The sequence below is a fragment of the Octopus bimaculoides genome, chromosome 9 (assembly GCF_046866305.1).
Source record: "Octopus bimaculoides isolate indiv1 chromosome 9, ASM4686630v1, whole genome shotgun sequence".
NCBI lineage: Eukaryota > Metazoa > Mollusca > Cephalopoda > Octopoda > Octopodidae > Octopus > Octopus bimaculoides.
In genome coordinates, this window is record NC_142936.1 from 70659225 (window position 1) to 70671826 (window position 12602).

The 12602-nt window shown below is 36.8% G+C and overlaps 1 protein-coding gene across 2 annotated transcripts in view; it reads right to left on the reverse strand.

Annotated features, from left to right (window-relative positions):
* The window catches only part of LOC106868034 (UV radiation resistance-associated protein), a 63157-nt gene that overhangs the window by 47041 nt on the left and 3514 nt on the right, over positions 1 to 12602 (reverse strand). The window lies entirely within an intron of this gene.

Consider the following 12602-nt stretch of genomic DNA (forward strand, 5'->3'; position numbering starts at 1 on the left):
AATGGCATTTTACCAAACTCTTGATCATTTAAAAAATTAATTGAAACTAAGGTAGTGTATTTCAACAGAAATATGGTGATAAAAAGGTTAAATTACTTGTCATGTTTACCAGCAACTCTTTGAGCAGACGTCCTTAAACTTTTCCAGGCTACTACTACCATGATTCACCTGCCATAATTTCCTTGTACACCAAAGTCCTCAATTAAAAGCCTTATTTGGAATAATGATCTACAGGACAAGATGGAAAGGTAATTCCATTCTACTTGTCAAATTGTAGTACCACATGTAGTAGTACACATGTTCTATGTATAATTTCTTGCAGTACACATGCCCTAAGCATAACTTCTTGTACCACTTACTTCTACAACATTGTGTACCTTATAAGGAGGAGTTGCTGACCAAACAACCAAGTCATGTTCAGCATGAATAACAATGATGGATTTAAAAATGTGAGCAATAAAAACACTAGTCAATTTGATAGTATTTCCGTTGCTTATATCAGTGAACTATACTGCTATGTGGTGCCAATTTGGAAACAGCTATTAGAAGTGTCTTGGCTGTAGTAATAATGACAAGGTATAAGTTCCTCTTGGCTAGCTGTCCAGTAACTCATTAACTTGGTCATCCATATTTTCAAAATGTTTAAAATCAGTAAAAGCTAATTTCATAGTGCTTTTTTTAAAAAAAAATTTCATTACATTTTATGTAATTAAAAGTAATTTAGAAGGTTAATGGTCACCACAATTACTAACTCCTTTTCAATTAAGTAGAGACTCAATCTGGTCTACCTCAGGAGAATCTCACAACTCTTGCTATCTTTGTCACTTAGTTTTTGTTATCGTTTAGATCAGAGTTAACTCTGACCAAGCAGACCTATGAGGAACGATAAGCCAGCCATGATCAAACTATCTTTTCTTTAGACATTGCTGTATGTAATACCACATTCTTTTTATGTGTGTGTTATATTTTTTTAAACAGAAAAGTATGATTTGAAAGAGATTTAGTTGCAGGTTGAGCGACTGCATCGGGGCCTCTTTCAGCTTTATGTGCACAATAACTAACCTCATTTCCACTCAGCAAAATAAGCCAGTCATTGCAGTGTGTTGGAGATTAAGTTTTGTATCTGGGTCAGACATTTTGATCTATTGGTACATCTTTGTGAGGCAGACATAGTGTATTGGTAAGATTTTGTCTATGGGCCAGTCATAGTGAGTTGGGAAGTCTTTATCGGCAGGCCAGACATTGTAGTGTGTTGGCGAGTAAGCTTTTGTCTGTGGGCCAGATGTTGTAGTGTGTGAGTAAGTTTTATTGCCCTTACAATCAAATGGCTTTCTGCTTAAACTGGATTTTTTTTTTCTCTTGTACAGTGAAGCCTGTCAATATTGATTGGCTGCCATTACTGTGTCTTAGACACATCAATGTAAGCTAAAGAAATTTATAACTCTTACAATGTTAAAAGCTATTTCTCTTTTATTTTATTACAAATTACTCAGAGATTTTAAAGCTTGATGGCATCTTTAGCTTTCAAATGCTGAACTTTTGGTCAGTCAGTAGTGCGGTGCTTATCCAAGCAGCTGATGCTTATTTTGCTGAGGGGAAATGAGATTAGATATTGTGCACATAAAGCTGAAAGAGGCCCCAATGCAGTCGCTCAACCTGCAACTAAATCTCTTTCAAATCATACTTTTCTGTTTAAAAAAATATAACACACACACACATAAAAAGAATGTGGTATTACATACAGCAATGTCTAAAGAAAAGATAGTTTGATCATGGCTGGCTTATCGTTCCTCATAGGTCTGCTTGGTCAGAGTTAACTCTGATCTAAACGATAACAAAAACTAAGTGACAAAGATAGCAAGAGTTGTGAGATTCTCCTGAGGTAGACCAGATTGAGTCTCTACTTAATTGAAAAGGAGTTAGTAATTGTGGTGACCATTAACTTTCTAAACTACTTTTAATTACACAGAATGTAATTAAATTTTTTTTTTTTTAAAAAGCATTATGAAATTAGCTTTTACTGATTTTGACTGGCCCATAAATAATGACTCACAAACCCAGTGCAATGTCAGGCCTACATATGTATTGTCTCATCATTCTGTCCATTATCTCATTTCCATAAGGATGTCTGCTTCTTGAAACTACTTAACTGCATACTACCTCCACTGAGTTCAACTCAACACACTTGTCTCTCATCCTCTCGTCATCCATACCCTGTCCCTGACTGCTCACAGTGCAGCACTAACCATCATGCACAATCTTCTTTTACCCTAAAACATTAGACCTCTGAAATTTATTCCCTGCAGACGACTGTAGGTGTTCAAACTGGAGTTCTATTTTATGTAATGACTAAAGCATTACATAAAAAAATTTAGTAGTTAACATCCAGAATGAGTCGAAAACTAAACAACTATGCCCTACATCATCCAAACAGTGTATTCTTTCTTACATGAAATGTTTTGTGTATTGCTTATTTTTTAAATCTATTTGTAGAAATGACTAAAATAAGATACAGTATCACCAGTACCGAACAACACTGGACAGGTCTAGAATTGAAGAAAACTAGATTTTTTAAAAAAGCCTAAATAGAAACAAAATCAAAACTCAAAAAATATTTGCCAAGTACTTATTCATTCACTTTCCTAGTATTACTCCTCTTTTTGCTATCGTTTTCTTTTTTTTCTAAGACAGCTACTATGCTAACTGCAAGAAATAGCAAACAAATCGCCTTCAAATCACACATCCTGTTTTATATGAAACAAGGACTACTCTATGTAATGTTAGTCGTTGACACACAATGTATGACTGACTAGCAGTTAGGATGGTCAATAGTAAGCAAGAAGTAAACAACAAGCCTATTCGATGCTTTTTGCTAACTTTTTTCCCAACAGCCCCCTCACTCCCTTTAAACACTGCACTCTTCCTTTTCTCTAACCATTCCTTCAAATAATTTTGCAACAGCTCAAATTAAACATCAATTCCATTTGCTTGGTGCTGGTACATTTACACCCCTGTAACTTAGAGGTTTGGCAAAAAGACCGATAGATTAAGTGCCAGGCTTAAAATAAGTGCTGGGGTTGATTCATTTGACTAAAAAATTTTCCAAAGTGGTGCTCCAGCATGGCTGCAGTCTTATGACTGAGACAAGTAAAAGATAAATATGTAAATGTTTGTTTAGAGGGTAAGAAAAAATATATTAAGCATAAGAACTATAAGAGAAATAAACACACACACACAAATCTATACATACATAGGGAGTGGTGCTGGCTTTAAGGGTATCATGAAAGGCCTGGTTGAAAGCCTGACCTTCTGCATTCTTTTACAGGGTTTAGTAAAACTGAAGGATCACTGCAATAATTGTGTGAATTTGAGATGGGAATATGTTGGATAAAATCCTCCTGTATTTTCTTTTACCCAAAACCAGGAACTTTTCTGCACCCCTTTGTATGTTTAGAGGGTAAGAATAAAATATATTAATAAAAACTGTAGGAGAAATAAACACACACAAATCAATACATACGAGTGGGGTGTTGAAAATTTCCTGGCTTTAAGGGTATCATGAAAGGCCCGTTTAGAGGCTAACTTTCTGAGTTCTTTTACAGAATCTAGAAAAACTAAAGGACCACTGCAATAAGTGTGTGAATCTGAAAGGGGAATATGTTGGATAAAATCATAATTGATCCTCTTGTATATTCTTTTACTTAAAGACAGGAACTTTTGAGCACCACTTTATATGTTTATAGGATAAAAATAAACTAGATTAACCACAAGGACTGTAGGAGAAATAAACACACAGACATACACATACAGAAATCAATACATAGAAACTTAATCTTTCAGCGTTTAGATTACACTGTCTCATGTAATGCATGTTCACATTTTTTTGAATTTATCATGCATAATTGTGTTGCTTTGAAATTTCAATTATGTGATTGTCTATTTTTAGAATGACATTGTAGGGTAAGTGTGAGAGGCTACATCTGACTAGTCTGAACATAAAATATATGGGCTGGATATGACTGGCTTAAATGCTAAAAAGTTAATCACACAGAAGCAGAATCTGTCAAGCTGACATTTACATTTTTTAATGTAATTAGAATAATTCTTAACTAGAATTTGATTTGATAGCAAAAGTAAATAAACACTAATGTTTAATAATTAAATGTAAAAATAAGACAAGAAAATTTGATATCTAGATAATAATGAATTGAGAAACTCGTATCTGCACAACGATAGACAGCTATTAAATTAACTGCTGAGATATTAATGTAAATGATAATTAACATGCATCATCATCATCCTTTAATGTCTATTTCCCATGATGGCATGGATTTGACTAGAGCTGGCTAGCAGGAGAGCTGCACCAGGTTTCAGTCTGATTTGACTTGTTTTCTATGACTGGATGCCCTTCCTAACACCAACCACTTTACAAAGTGTGCTGAGTGCCTGTTACATGGCACTGGCATGGGTGCTTTTTATGTGGAATTGGCACAGGTACCTCTTTATGTAGTGCTGGAATGAGCACTCATTACTTGATGCCAGCATGAATGCTTTTTACATGGCACCAGCACAGGGCTCTTGCAGGCCAATTCTCTTCAGTAAGGAGAGCAGCATTAACACTTCTGCTGTGGAGGATGGGTCTTCTTGAGTACAGCAAGCCTACAGATATTTTGGTCCTTTGTCATCTCCTTGGTAAGGTTCAGTGTCCTGAGGTTGTCCTTCAATACTCTGTCTTATATCTCTCTCGGTCTCCCTCTTCCACAGGTTTCCTCCACTTTAAGTGACCGGCACTTCTTTATAGAGCTGTCTACATCCATCCACATCTCATGTCTAAACTAGCGTAGTCTCCTCCTTTGCACATTGCATCTAATTCCTCTTATGCCTAACATGTACACTTACATTGCACATCCAGTGGAGCATACTAGCTTCATTCCTCTCTAACCTTTGCATTCCCTCTGCAGTCAAGGCACACACCTCACTACCATGTAAAATTGCTGGTTGTATACATGCATCACACAATATTCCTTTCACTCAGAGAGGGAGGGAGACTTTGGGCTGCCAACAGAAGTAAAATCTCTCTGTATTTTTTCCATCCTATTCTTATTCTAGCTATGACATTTTCTATACATCCTGCTCAACAACTAATTTGGTCCCCAAAATAGCAGAAATTATCCACTACCTCTAAAGAGTCTCTGGGGCATTTGAGAAAATCCATTTCCCAAGTATCTGTAGTTTTTATGGTTCTTGTACATCTTCCACATACAAGCACTACTTTCTCTGATAATCTTCCACAAGCACAAATTTGTTATGGGAAAGACAAACAGGTGGCACCAATAACTGACCTGTAAGAAAATTTTTTTAAATGACAAGGCTTCAGATTATATGATCCCTAGTACTTAACTGCAACTTTATTTTATCAATCCCAGGAGGATAAAAGGCAAAACTAATCTCAGCTGAATTTGAACTCAGAGCATAAAGAGTCAAAACAAATACTTTAAGGTATTATGTCAGATACTTTAACAATTCTACCAATATATCATCATCATCATTTAATGTCTGCTTTCCATGCTGGCATGGGCTGGACAGTTTCACATGTCTGTTGTGGTATGGTTTCTACAGCTGGATGCTCTTCCTAATGCCAACCACTTAACAGAGTGTGCTGAGTGCTTTATATGTGCCACCAGTACAGGTGCATTTACACAGCATTGGCACAGGTGCTTTTTAAGTGGCACTGACACCTGTAAGGACAAAGTCTGTATGTGTATAAGACAAGAGTTTTACTTAGCTTGACGTGTATCATCAAGTACAGGAAATTACCTCATCTCCTGGTCCCTTGTCATTTCCTCAGTGAAGCCCAGCATCTGAAGATCCTTTCTTACTATTATGTCCCTTGTCTTCTTGAGTCTAACCCTTCCACAAGTACTCTCCACAATTAGAGCTTGACACTTCTTTATGCAGCTGTCCTCATCCATACGCAACACATAACCAAACCAGCATAGTCTTCTCTCTTGCATACACATCTGGTGCCTCTTATACCCAGTTTTCCTTTTGAATCATTTGCACTCTGTCGTGCATGCACACTGACATTACCCATTCAGTGGAGCATGCTAGCTTCATTTCTTTCAAGCCTTTGTAAGTCCTCTGTAATCAAGGCCCAAGTTTCAATGCTATGTAACGTAGATGTATGTACAGAGGCATCATACAATCTGCCTTTTACTCTGAGGGAGAGGCCCTTAGTTACTAACAAAGGTAGAAACACTCTGAACTTTGCTCAGCCCATTCTTATCCTAGCAAGTACACTTTCAGAACTCCCTCCATCACCGCTAACTTGGTTTCTTAGGTAACAGAAGCTATCTGTTACTTCTAATGATCCACCTGAGCATTTGAGGAAGCCTGCTGTCTGCATATTTCTAGTGCTTATTGTACTGCACATTTGCTACACACAAAGACTATATTCTCTGTTAACCTTCCTTTGATGCTGCTACACCTCTTATGTGTCCAAAGCTTGCACTGGGTTATACGTAATACAAGCCAATGAGGGAGCATCTGTACAGGTGCTTGACCTGTTGTTAAAAATAGTAGTCAAATCTCTCTCAAATCATATCTTATTGTCTTTAAAAAAAAAAAAAAAGGAGACACAGGATAATATAGTCCTAGGTATACAATGTCTGAAAAAGATAATATGGTCTTCAATCATAGGACTGTTTAATGAAGGCTAATTGTGAGCTAAACAACAACTTGTAAATATAACAGCATAATTTTGTTTCATTTTATCTAATAAATGCCTTTTCCTATCTAAACATACAACTTAGAAATTTATAGATAAATACTCTGTTTTAATTTGAATAATTTTATTGTTAAAATGAAAAGGTGATTTAACCAGCCAATTAGCTATGTTAATTACTGGTGTTGGATAACTCAAAGTATTTGCAGAGTGCAGGGAAACATATTAAAAAAAATAATGTAGGCTGAGACAAACTAAGTTTGAAAAAGAAATAAAAACAAACAAGATACCTGGTCACAGCTGGGATGTCTTTTATATGTCAACTTGATCATATGAGTTAAAAACTATGACTATGTCTGTTTGGTTAAGAAGTTTGCATTGCAACAATGTAGCCTCAAACATGAGCCCATGTGGCTGTAAGGGTAAACATGTGGGCCTAACTACATGGCATCTTAGGCAAGTGTCGACTTAAGTGTTAAGCTGACCAATGCCTTCTGAGTGATATTTATAAATGGAAACTGCACAGAGAGACACACTCATGGTTTGAGTGTGTCTCTCTGGGGTAACAATCTGGAGATAATGTATTCAATAGAAACAGAGTGGGAAAGCCTGACTTAACTGAAGAAGTCTCAGCATGCTGCAGAAACACCAGAGTAACAGCTTGCTGGACCAGCTTAAATAAACTGTGTGTGTGTGTACATGCATTGTGTGCACTGTGTGCATACATGCATGTGTGTGTACACACTCATTTATCTGTTCTTGGGTGATGATCTAGAAAAAGAGTACTCAATACAGAGTACAATAGTCTGACTTGTCTGATAAAGCAGTGGAATGCTGCAGAAACTCCAGGGTAATGGGCTGCTAAACTAGCTTGAACTACTTACGTATGTATGTGCATGCACAAATGTATGTGCAAAGCAGTTTCTATGCCAGTCCTTATTTTAACACCACTTGAAAAATTGTGGTCAATATAAGTGGCTAAAACCTTTCAAGTAAGTAAATGTAAGATTTAAGCACTTAAAAATTTATAGAAAATGCTCTGAATCGTCTTGAGTGGTATAAATTTGCTGTTTAAGTCTGTTATTCTCAAATAATGATTTCAGATTAAATGCCCAAATTTCTTTGTGTTCCAGAGTCATATCTACAATTGTCTATGGGAGTCCTATTACTTAAATAAACATTTCTGCAAGCAGAGTTTGAACTCAGAACCTTCATTTTGAAGACCCATACAATCAATAATAAAAGAAAAATATGAAATAGCAAACTTTTTTGGAAGTAATAAACAGATTCGTGCAATCACGCAAATAAATCTATTAGAGAGAGAGAAAAAAAGATAGAGAGGAGGGAGGGGAGAGAGAGATGATGTAAATAGAGTTATTTCTTTGTTGGACCTAATAAACAAATCTATAATCAAAGGAATTCAACTATGATCATCCCAACTTTTACTTCAGACATTGTCTATGCAGGACTACATCATCCAATATGTCTTTTCCTTTTCTTAAAATGGTAGAATGTAACTTGAGGGAGAGCTGGCCACTATTTCTTAGCAGGACGAACAATCACAAGTAGGGCTGTTGATGTTATTGCTGAGTAGCCGTTGTCATTCTGCTCTTTCACTTTCAATATATCAAACTTCTGTCTGATTTCCAACCATAATTTACATTGTCAGGCAATAAAAGGAAAATCAGGTTATTTTCTTGATGTCCTCCGGCTTCTTTGTCTGTCTCTTATAGCCAAGCAGCATCACACATTTGGTGAACTATTTTCTCAGAAAGAAACTTTGTTTTTAACAAAGCTGTAACCCTTACTTTTAGTGCCTTACTTTTATTAACCATGAAGAAGTCTTTCTGATTAAAGTTCATTTTTTAAACCTTAAAACTAATACTACTTCTGTCCTGTGCTAGGCTTTACAATGAAAATCAAGTGTTGCCCAGCTGTTTCTAAGAGCATCTAGTTTTATGAAGATTAAGCCTTATTGACTTCTCCACTGTAACCCTAAATTCTTCACAAAGTACATTGCTACCAACTCCTGACAGGTTCCAGGCCTTCATTCATGACCTGGATAGCTCTCTCTCAAGCAACTTCTATTCAGCTACCGTTCTCATTATTCATCAGCCTGCAGACCATGGAACCCCATCAAATGCCTTCTCTCGATTAACAAATGCAATGTTGTTTATTCTTTGTGGAAGATGTTTTTGTATTCCTATTGTTGACTACTAGAACTATACAACAAATGTAGCACTTGTAGTCCCATGTTGTGGCACAAACCCAAATTGCACCCACTCAAGTACATTTGTTATCAGCTTCATTACATTGTTTACGAGTCTGAGACCCCTACAATTATTTTATCTCTCTTTGAACAATAGATGCACAATATTTTTATCATGATAATCACATGTTTGACCATAACTATACAGAACTAAAGCAATTACATCTATAGTTCATTAAAATTCCTTTCTCATACATAAAAAAAAAATATTTTGCATACATGAAAGCAACAGTGGGTGACATAGAACTTAATAATGGGGGTAGAAGAGTAATAGCTATTAAAAAGGAGTATGGCAATGTATAGACAATATGTGACAAGTTGAGTGTAAGTTGAGGAAATGATTAAATATGAGAATCAATACAAACAACTCAGATGACTGCATTGGTATGTAAGAACCAATGACGTAACCAGAGTAGAAAAGTGATTCTGAGAGGCAAAACATGGTAATCAGAGTGAAAGAAATGTAAAAGAAAGTCAGGCAACTGAGATTTTAGACAGTTATGTAAGGCACAGGCAGGGCCTGACTAAAGCTTTGTGAATAAGTTCCACTGTCATCATCCTCATTTAATGTTTGTTTTTTATGCTGGCATGGGTTAGATGGCTTGACTGGAACTGGTAAGCCAGAGAGCTGCACAAGGCTCCAGTCTGTTTTGGCTTGCTTTCTATAGCTGGATGCCCTTCCCAATGCCAACCACTTCACAGAGTGTACTAGATGTCTTATGCATCACCGGCATGAGTGCCTTTTAACGTGTCACCAGCAGAGGTTCTTTTCAAGTGTCACTGGCATGGGTGCCTTTCATGCATCACCAGCACTGGTCATGACCATGATTTCACTTAGATTGACATGTCTTCTCAAGCACAGCAATTTGCCAAAAGTATCAGTCACTTATCACCTCCATGAAACTCAACACCCAAAGATCACATTTCACTATCTTGTCCTATGTCTTCCCGATCTACCTCTTCCACATGGAAACTCAAAGAAGCTTGTTGTAGATATGTGTATGTATGTACATTAGTATGTGAATGTTTCTCCTTGTAAATGAGCATCATTAGTTAAGAGATTTGCCTGCTACATTGAAAAGGTTGAATGTCTTTTTACAATTTCAATTGGTGTAATGACAAAAAAAGATAGTGTGTATGGCTAGAGTAAAACCTGAAAGGCTATTGGACTGTTTATATTTCAAGTCAAATTTTATAAGTACAACATTCCTCCAGTCTTCAGGGACATGGCATATATTTTCATTTTTTTATATATATCCAAGCATGGAAATGTTCTAAGAAGTTTGCTCTCCAACCACTTAGTTCTGAGTTCAGTTTGCCTGTGTGGCACTTTGTTCAAATATCTTCTACTATAGCTTCGGAAACTGAGAGAAGCCCATCGTGTGTGTGTGTGTGTGTGTGTGTGTGTGTGTGTGTGTGTGTGTGTGTGTGTGTGTGTGTGTGTGTGTGTGTGTGTGTGTGTGTGTGTGTGTGTGTGTGTGCATCTTTGCATTTGTCCCTCACCACCACTTGACAACTAGTGTTGTTTTTTTTTTTTTTTACTTCTGTCTAACTTAGCAGTTTGGTAAAGAGAGACTAATAGAATAAGTACCAGGTTTCAAAAATATAAATACTGGGGTTGATTTTTTTTTCCCATTAAAACTTTCAAGGAAGTGCCCCAGCTTGGCCACAATCTAATGCTCGACACAAAATAAAAGATGTATATATTCATTAATTACAAGCATGGTTGCGTGGTTAAGAAGTCTGCTTCCCAACCATGTGATTTCAGGTTCAGTGCCATAGTGAGTCACATTAAGTAAGTGTCTTCTACAACAGTCCTCAACCGATCAAAGCCTTGTGAATGGACCTGATAGACAGAAACCTGTCAAAAGTGTGTATGTGTGTGTGAATGTGTATCTGACATTACTAGATGGTTGAATATATGTGTCACCTTCATACAAGTTGTGTCGTTTGTTTCTGAGCTTTCATGAAAATATGTCCAACCACAGGGAAATATCTTGCTTTGAGATGGATGAGAACTGGCAATAGGAAGGGTACCTGGCCATAAAAAATCTGCCTTGACAAATTCTATCTGGCCCATGCAAGCATGGAAAAGAGGATGTTAAAATGATGATGATATATTAGTCTGAGGTGAAGCATCGATATTAATAGAATTCTGAAAATCTTTCACATAGCAATTGAAGGCCATGCAAATAATATTTCAATTTGAATTGTTACACCTTAGAAGTTAGAAAGCAACCAAAGGACAAAAAAGAATCCCAGAGGAATGTAATTTTGAGAAAGAAGGATTAATTAAAAATAATTACTATGGAATCTTGAAGTAGGACACAGTAGGAATGGTAAGAGAAGAGAATACATTGATACATTGAACAGGTTTGCAATTTTAAATAGGTACAGATTACTAGATTACTGTAGTTAGTATGAAAAGGGAAATAGCGAAGAGAATTTGACAGAGAGGTGTGCATGTGTGTGAAGAGACAGGTGTGTGTGCATGCATGTTTTGATATAACTACCAAGCTGTGGAGAGCATTTCTTTAAAAGTAACATAGATTTTTTAAGTGCTACAAACCAAGTCCATGAGATCAACCCCCTTCATTTCTCAAAAAAATCTTTGACTCTCTTTGCTGTGTGATAGGGAGCGTTGTCCTGCACGAAGATAGGAGGTTGAACCGACAAGGATCTGAGATGTGGAAGGGCAGGTTGTCTAAGAATCTGCTTGTAGATTTCAGCATTGACAGTCCCTTGTAGGCAAATAAATCGACCAGGACCAGCAGCAGAGATCCCTTCCCCTACCATTACACTGCCTCCACCACATTTCACTGTCTTCCTCACACATGCACGAGATAACCTTTTGTCACTTCTTCATCAGACATACATCCTGCTGTTGGAACCAATTACATTAAACTTTGATTCATTGCTAAAATGAACCTGCGACCACTGTTCTTCTGTCCAAATGACATGTTCTTGAGTAAAATGAAGACGGGCTCTTTGATTCTTCTTGGAGATCAGAGGTTTCTTTGCCAGTGCCTGAGCAAGCAACCTAGAACCTCATAAGCTCTGAAAAACTGTTTTGTGTGATATGTTGACATCAGAAGTGGAGCTAAACGTGATGGATATCTCAGCAGCACTCATAAACCTATCCTTCAGTGACATTCTAACCATAATACAATCCTCACTTGGTGAAGTTTTACGAGGTCTACTGGTTTGGGGTTTAGCATCTATCAATCCTGATGACTTAAAACGAGCTACAATTCGTTGCACAACACTTGTAGACCTTCCTACAGTAGTTGCTATCACGGAATTTGATATGCCCTCTTGGTGAAGGCACACAATTCTTTGTTTTTCATCACAGGACACCAGTCATCTCTCACAAGCTGCAATGTTGACAGCTGAATCTTCCAATAATGTAATATCATAAGAAGTAACTTAGCCCATTAATAGTCTTCTAAACAACAAATACCTCGGTTAGTAATTCATTTTTTTCTATGTGACCCTTAACTTTTGGCAGCTGCAATTTGGAAGATTGTTTATTTCCTCATAACTCACGAAATATTTCTATTTACTTGAACTTTTCATGAAAGATAGATATTAGATATATCTAAATATGTG